We start from the raw sequence: 8553 nt of genomic DNA on the forward strand, positions 1-8553 counted from the left end.
CGGAGATTCGAGAATAGAAGTAGCCATCAAAGCATTCCAGCATTTATCTCAAAATCTATGTAAGGTTTTTTTAAAAAGCAACAATGATAGTTTTAAACCACACACTTAGGAGGGATGAATGTTGATTTAATTGATTCATTTGGATCGATGTTTTTAAAGTTTCACACCACTGATCTTTCATGTAGTGATGTCTTTAGCAGTCAGTGGTCTGACATGAGCCTTCTCAGATTTCATCAGTGGGACTCTCCATGACGTCTAAAATTATGCAACAGCCTGTGCAATGGTAACTTTAGAATTGGAAGACCTTGATGCCAAAGAGCGTGATTAGATTGAAGAACTCTTGTTAATTCCCAGCACAAAGGTTTTAGAGAAGTAATAACTGTAAAATGAACCGCAAAGGTTAAAGTCACCAAATATTAAATAATTGGCTTTAATTGCTAGATAGGAGAAAGTCATCCTGAAAGTTTGACCATGAAGTGGATACCACACAGTGACCACTATTTTCCCCTGGAATATAAAAAGCTTGAAAGTGGAAATTCGACTTAGTCCATGAGGCCTTCTAAGCAACTTTTCCCAGTCCTTCGCTTTGAGATTTGTGAAAAACTTTTCACTATATCCCTTATATTGTTGGAGTTGAGTTCTGTTTGAAACAGACGTGAAACATGTTTCTAGAAAGAAATCTAGAGAAGTCCTACATCTTTCCTTTTAGGTCATTCATCTTTTTCTTCCTTGGCTATTACCTCGGGTAATATGGAGAACTGTCATAGGTAAAATAATGTTGAACTGTACTTTGTGGCCAGCCTGCAATACCGATACAAAGAATCTGAAATGAAAAGACAACCAACACCCCAAGAATGATATGTCTCTTTTTAAAGTTTACAATTTGAATAATGAATTTGGATAGAAACTTGGCAGGAAAACAAACCATGGCACCATCACATCACCAACCATTTTCACTTTTCTGTCCAATTTCAGAGTGCATGTGTTTGTGAGTATTTCACTAGATCAGTGACAGCTCTTTATTTGCATAATTATATGCTCTGGTCTGAAGAGAAAACTAACCCCCAAATTTCATGGGTCACCAAACTGCAACAATCAATGTTTTATCACGTATGCTAAGCAAAATCTAAGAAGCTATATGAAGTTTCTTGGGGAGTTTTTACTCCTCAGAAAATTAAAGAGTTTTCTCTCCTGAATAGATTCAAAATCTTCCCAAGTTCTTTGTAACTGAATTCTGTTTGAAGGCAAAACTAGAGATTAACATGTAGATCTGGATCGTAGACTCACTAGCATTACTTCAAAGTGGCTTAAGAAGAGCAGCATTTTGGGTGCACTAAACTTTTAAATTCTAGGCACTGTCCTTCATGATTTGAGGAAAAAAAATCACTGGTCAAATTATGATTAGCCAAAATGAAGTTCGATTAACTACAATTGAGTATAAAGTTCATTTTCTTCTTTAGAATAACTCAAGATTTAAAAAAAGACCTACCTAATTGAAAAAAAATACATGTCTCATACACACATATTCATCCATGAGGTACATGTGCCCATTCCTGTCCATTTCACCTGAAATACACAGACAACATATACAATATGTCTATGTCTTTTCGATGCCTATAATATAGTAGGTGTTGTGTATATGTTGGTTACCGTGAATGTTTGTAAACTTCTGTTAAATAAATTTTTCATCTTCAATTCTGCAAGGCATTGTAATAAATATTTTAATGCTTCAAGTTCATTGAACCTGTAAATTATCTCTATGTAATGTGCATTTGTGTGTAAGGTTGGCTTTATTTCATTAAAGAATTTTTTATTTAAACTTGGTATCTTTAGTTTGTAGGCAATCTGCCAAATTTGAAATACTATAAGGGATAAAGAAACATGCAGAGAGAGACTTTTTATGGAGTTATTGAAATCCTGGAAAATATACCTTTACCTAGATTATTAAGGAATATACTAGGTGCATGATTTAATTCTGCAAAAGGAGTTAGATAGGAATTTCATTTCAGAGCATGTAATACAGTGCTTTTTATTTGAAGTGATCTGTCAGTTTCTTATCGGGCAATTTACTGTCATCAACAAAAACATCAGAAAAAAAGAAACATTTAAGGGAAAAAATTTTCAAGAATTGCATAGTTTTGAAATATTTTATTCTCTAACTGGAGAAAGATGAGAGGTCTTTAGGTCAGGCATCAGAAATTTCCTAAAATGTTCTTATTCTTTCTAGTGAAAAAGAAACCAATTCTCCCAAGTTTTTAACTGAAGTTGAATTCCAAACAAAAGGCATTTACCTGCTCTTGAACCTAAAAAACGTAAACCTCTGCTTGTCACCGAACACTACCCAGGACCACCACATCTCATGTTTGTTACTGTTCTTACTGAAATATTCAGCTAATTATAACCCCTCCCCCCATCATCTACCTCCCCTGAAATTGCTGTTTGGACTGAAGATCTTGGATTCCTCTAGGTGAAAATTCCTCAAAATTGAATCTGTAAAAACAAATAAATCCAAGTTTAGCATTTTTATCAAAATGAATTTGCAAGCAAATGGGTCAAAATATAAGGTTAGGGTTAGGAACTATGTGTCTTTGAGTTAGATTAAATACATTTTATTTTTTAGATGGCATAAATCCTAAGGAAAATAATACACAATATTTAGGCCTATTAATTATTTTCTCTTTATATGACCTCTGTGGGAACATTGCTTAGAGTGTCAGATAGGGCTCTCAGTTTTCCACTGTACCAAAGATGCAGAAAAATTTATTTCCCACTGAATTCCACACGAGGATATTGACCCTGTGGCTATAAGGCCTAGGTTTTCTCTTTTTATCATTTTCATTTCTTTTTGCTCACATGTCACCATATCCCATTGTGTCTGAAAAAGGTGCCTCTGATCCAGTTCATCTTCATGTACCTCCAAATAATTTTTCAAAGGTTTATTTTCTTCTTTTTTTAGCCATAATTAAATAAATGGCTTTTTTCCAATAAATGTTCACACCTTCTCTGGGTACTTGGATAATCAGGATTTATCAACTGAAGAAATATTGATGGTTTGTTGTGGTGGTTTTGTTGGTTCCTCCCCTCCCCCTCCCCATTTTTGCTTTTGCTTTGCGTCAGTAAATTACTTAATATCATCCCCTGGAGTAACCACCTCTAAAAATAACCCTAGCACAGAGTGTCACAATTTGGCTTTCATACAGGTTTGAAAAAAACACCATTAAAATTGCATTGATCTCACAAATATTGATCTAGTGCTTGATATCAAATATCAAATGAGATGCTGACAGTTGCTGCTGATCATTGTGTCAGCTGTTTGAATTCATGTCCCTTTCCTTCTTCATTGTCACATGGACTCCAGTTGTGGAGGCTAAGTAAGATTTTCTTGATTAAAACAAGTTCAATTACTTTCCTGTTTTTCACATTTCTGGTTGAACCAAACATAGTTTAATAGTCTACCTGAAATTTTGGCACGTGATATGTCTGTACATGTGTGTTACAAGAGTGTGATTCAGTTCCTAGGTTATGTTTCTATTTAGCCTAATCTTGAAATAATTTTAACTGTATTCTACTTTATTTCTGATCACCTGTATTTTTAAAAATAAAATTGGTTTTTTAAAAAAATGCAGTTATTAGAGTACCATTTTATAACAGAATGAAATCTTAACCATTTCTAATTTATACACACACACACTACCATAGCAAATTGCTCCTTTTATTCTTGCTGACAAAAATATAACTATAGCTTTTGGCAGGTATGGAGTTTAGAGAATTACTTAAGTGAAATTGAATCTATATATATTTAATACTGTCTCAGTAAACTCGTGTTATCTAGCAGGTTAAGTCATGCTGTGCTTTTATTTTCCATCAAATCTGGAAATAGCTAATTGCCCCTGGATATGTTTAGAGTTTCAAATCAAGTCTCAAATCATCTTTTTTATTTCCTCCTTACTCTTTACTTTGTACATCAAGGATTGCTGATTACAGTACTTTGAAAAATGGAACACTTTAAAGAAGAAGCTACCAGTTAACACTGCTGTCTAAGCAGTAATGACTGTAAAATAAAGAATAGAACCCCCATAAAGTACTATTTAAATTGTACAGCCACATTTGTATTTTCTACATTCGCAGGGAGAAAAAAAAATCTAGCCGCACGAGTTGTTGGTGTCCCTTTCCCTTTTATACACTTGAGCTCGGTTTGGGGACAGCAAAGCGAAATGAAGCCGCGCTCTCCCCAGCACCATGGACAGCGCCCAGCGCGCGCGCCCCCCCCCCCCCCCCCACCCGCCCACTTCCCTCTCCCCTTCCTTGGCCAGAACCCCAAAGTTCTGGCCCTCGCCTGATTCCTCTCTCCGACCACTCCCCCGCCATAGAAAACTGGCTCCCGAAATCTTAAGATCTGAGCCTAAAGCGACAGTGACTTTAAAGAATATGCAGTTTGTGGGTGGAGAGTCTTGCTTGCTCCAAGCCGATGTTAGAGCGCCCAGAGTTTACACAACATTTGCCTGCGAGTCTCCTTGAATTTGCATCTAGTCTAAGCTGAAAGCAGCGCCACTCTTGTCATCTCTATGGCAGGGATCTTCCCTCCCCTTCCCCCTTACCCCCGACTTTTCTGTGGCCAACTTTTCACCACCACCCATAGCTGGCAGAAGCTGTACATGACTGCCCTTTAAGAGGTCTGTACTGGGAGCACATTCTTCCCGGGCTCTGGATCTGTCTCAAGAGATCTGCATTCCAGAAGATCTAAGTCCATACCCGTCCGGCCCTTGGTCCCACGGCTCTGCCAGTGGCTGGAGCTGTCGGACTGGCTCGGGTGCGCCCAGGCACTGGTTAATTACCTCCCGGAGATAGGCGGCTCCGCTGCGGGCGCCCGGCCCGCCGCGCGCTAAAGAGCCTGACGGCAACTTACTTGACAGCACCAAAAAGGGGACGCGTCTGGCTCAGTACCCATCACCTCTTCTCCTACTTGCAGACCTTAAGTCCAAGCCGTGCTTTTCGGCACATCTCCCTGTTTGGCTCTCTTTTTTTGCTGTCGCGTTAAGCAAAGTACAATAAAGGAAGATCACTTCCGTGTGGTATCTATTTCATTGCGTGGTCTCCCTAGCAACACTTAAGTTGCCACTCCTAAGACAAGATTAGTTTTTTGTAAATTTCAAATTGCACCTTGCTATATTGAAACTCTCCTCACTTGCTGGGTTTTGAGTGAAATCTCTTCCCTCCCACCAGGACCCCATTCTGGTCACCCACTCTTTTGAACCGATGTTGGGGACAAAAATACTAGGTTTAGAGTAGGTGAAACGGTCGAAACCAAATTTCTATTAAATATCAATTGTACTAAAATAATTTCAAACCAACTTGATCCAAACTTTGATAGAAAGAGTCAGGAATAAGTGAAAAGGGAGAGAACCCTAATATCTTAAGTTAACGGGTTTCTTGCCTATAAAATGCCCTCAATAAATTTATTTGAAAACTGCTTCTGTATAGTAACATGAACTACAATACACTTCAGGATAAATTATTGTCTATTTGCCATAGTATTGCAAGGAAAATTTTCAGTAAACTAAAGCAAAAATTTAGCTTCAAAACACTTTATTTTTATGTCCCATAAGACACACAAATATTTTATTAACTGCTTCACGGGTTAACAATTTAGTTTGTTTTCTCGGAACAGCCATCATCAACACACTGCTTTCTCACAGCACTGCTTGCACAAACTTTTTGTCTTTTCTTAGCCTGCAAAGTCACTGCTGAATTCTCCTCAAAGATTTTTTTTTCCCGTAGTTTGGTCATTTTTTTCCATCTCAAGAGTCATTTTGCCCAAATACTAAGGTAAATCCATGCTACTAGAGAAACTCGGCCATGCCAGAAACTAAACTAGCAACACGACCCTCCTACGAAAACGGGAGACAACTCACGTTAGCTAATGCAGTTTGGCATCTGAAGTGTGCAGCGTAGCGAAGACCTGTTGAATAATAGTGACTTGAAGACTCGAATATTCTAGACTAGGATCCATCTCCCACTATCTAAACCCGCAACTGAAATATCTACATAATGTTTGCATATCTTTGGCCAGTACCCTTTTGGGGAGGTTCCATGAGCTGAGCTTCCTTCCATCTTTGGATAAATTCGTTCTAGCCTTCCGGAGTTCAGGAGCAAGCAAAGGGAATCAGGTGCAGAGAAGGACGTGAGGTTTTCCTCTGTCGGGGCTAGGGGAGTTGTGGAGATTTGGGGTGGAATGGGCAGCGCTTATTGAACTCCTGGGTGCCTAAGGTTTACTCTCTCAGTCTGGGTTTTGGGAATCGCTTTCTTTCACAAGGGATTTCTTTTATGACTTGGAGGAAAGGGGTAGTTAAGATCTGCATTTCATTAATCAAGAATTTCTTACTTTTGTAAAAAAAGTATGCTCCTAATCCAGTTTCAGAATGACTTTTCTGGATTACTGTAAGTATGCCAGAAACTCCCAGACCTGAGTAGAAATTTCAGGACCACTTTTGCCAGAGAAAACTGTGGAGAAAAGAAGCATGGGAAATTCATTTTCTTTATAATAAATCAGAACATTGAGGATACTGATCAGGTCCCCCCAAGAGGAGCATCTTCAGTGATGTTTGCTCGCCAGCTGTGTGTGTTCGGTGAAACTCTAAACCATTTTACAGCATAGATGACTATTTTTTTCCTTATTATCCAAGCGTTTGTTTTAATTAAAACCCTACTATTCCATAGGATTGCTGCTGTTGTATCCATTTTTTCCCCTTCAAAGTCTTTTAAAATAAGTTTCCTTGTCTCTTGCCCATTTGTCAATGTCAAATATACACTGCCTATTTAGTTAAAGAAAAGTGTGTGTTTCATATGTTATAAAAGAACAGCCTTCTTTATTCGGTTTCTTGGAAATCAATAATCTCTTAAACGTTTACCAAGACCCCTTGGGGAAGGCAGAGATGTAAACAATAACTACCAAACTTCAACATGACAATATCGGTTAAAATCTGCAGGATGATCATTCGAATGTGGAGAGGTAAAGGGGGATGACTTCAAACTCCCGCGATTATGGAAGAAGGGACCCCAGGTGTCTGATGCCTGGCTCCATCCTCTGCAACTTGCAAGGGAGTTACCTTGGAGAGTGGGGAGTTAATTCTAAACTTCTTTACCAGGCATTTTGGTAGCCACACTGGTCTTCAAATAATTTAATTGGGAGGTGGCTGGATGACCACAGAGAGGTTGCAAAAGATAGTTATCCCCATTAAAAGAAATACCATGATTTCAGTCTTTCCTGACATAATTAAAGGCTTTGCTAACACTCCTTTATTTTGCCTCATGCTGTGAAAAAAATCACTTACTTCTCCAGCAAATGAAACTTTAAAATAAATTCTGCAGTTTAATTTCTGCTTTTAAAAGTTAGTAGGTATACGAGGAAACAGAGAAAGCATTAGAACAACTGAGTTACACTTCAGCTATTTAGCAGTTTAACATTAGAGGGAAGAATACAGCCAGTTTTCAACTTAGCCAACTTTTAAAACTACATGTGTTCCTGGAAAATAATAGCCGATTAGAGTCAATTTGCATGAGATTCTAAGCTAGGATCTCAAGAAGGTGATAAAATATATGAAATTTCTTGAGTAAATGGTTGGGGAGGATTTGTAAGCATTTGAGGATCTAGTGATCTATTAGAAGCACAATGCACTCAAATTTGAATTTTCATGATCAACTTTCAACCCTGAAAAAATGAGAGCCATTTGCTTAACTTAATCTGTAACATATGTTTGCACCAGTAGCAGGTTTTTTGGTGTGTGGCTGGGGCTGATCAAGTTGTAAATTTTCTGCTTTAGGTTTTCAGCGCCTGCTAGTTTCAGCCTAACACCTAGAGAGAGTCTTTGCGGGGTTCTTCACCAAAGCAGCCAAGCTTTGACAAAAGGTTTCCAAACCACCCAGCTCTGTGTGTTGTTAATTTCCCCCAAAGGTAGAACATTTCTATACAAATTAGTTTCCAAATCCTAAAAGCAAGTAACAAGTTAAACTCTCCCATGTCAAAGTGTTTAAAGTTATAAAGAGATATTTTTAATTTGCAACCGTTGCCTTCCTCACCTGCAATCCTTTCTTTAAAAGACAGACAATGGTATGAGAGCAGTGGGTGCTGTGAAAATGACATCTTCATTCAACAAAACAATATTCAGGTCTTTTTGGCTTATCTTAATTTTTTCCACCAGAAATTTAGAAATACTGATTTTCTCTCTTCGTATTTCAACACAAAGGAATCCCCCCAAAAGTGCTTTGAATATCTGAGAATCATTTAGTGATTGAAATAAATATACATTAGAATCCACAAATCATTCTTCTTGTGAAACAAGCTGTGTAGTGACTTTCATTACTAATGTTAAAATATATCTCTTTGTAGACATAAATTTTTAGTACTTGGGCTATAAAGAAATCATAATACTTTTTCAATCAATTAATGCTATCTCATAATGACAAATGAAAGTAATAAGTTCCCCACATCAGCCTGATTCATCTTCGAGTGAGAATGGGGAGTAGTGGTGGGAGAGGGTGGTGGACTCTAGTGGG

This window comes from Hylobates moloch, unplaced genomic scaffold, assembly GCF_009828535.3.
Source record: "Hylobates moloch isolate HMO894 unplaced genomic scaffold, HMol_V3 SCAFFOLD_6, whole genome shotgun sequence".
NCBI classification, from domain to species: domain Eukaryota; kingdom Metazoa; phylum Chordata; class Mammalia; order Primates; family Hylobatidae; genus Hylobates; species Hylobates moloch.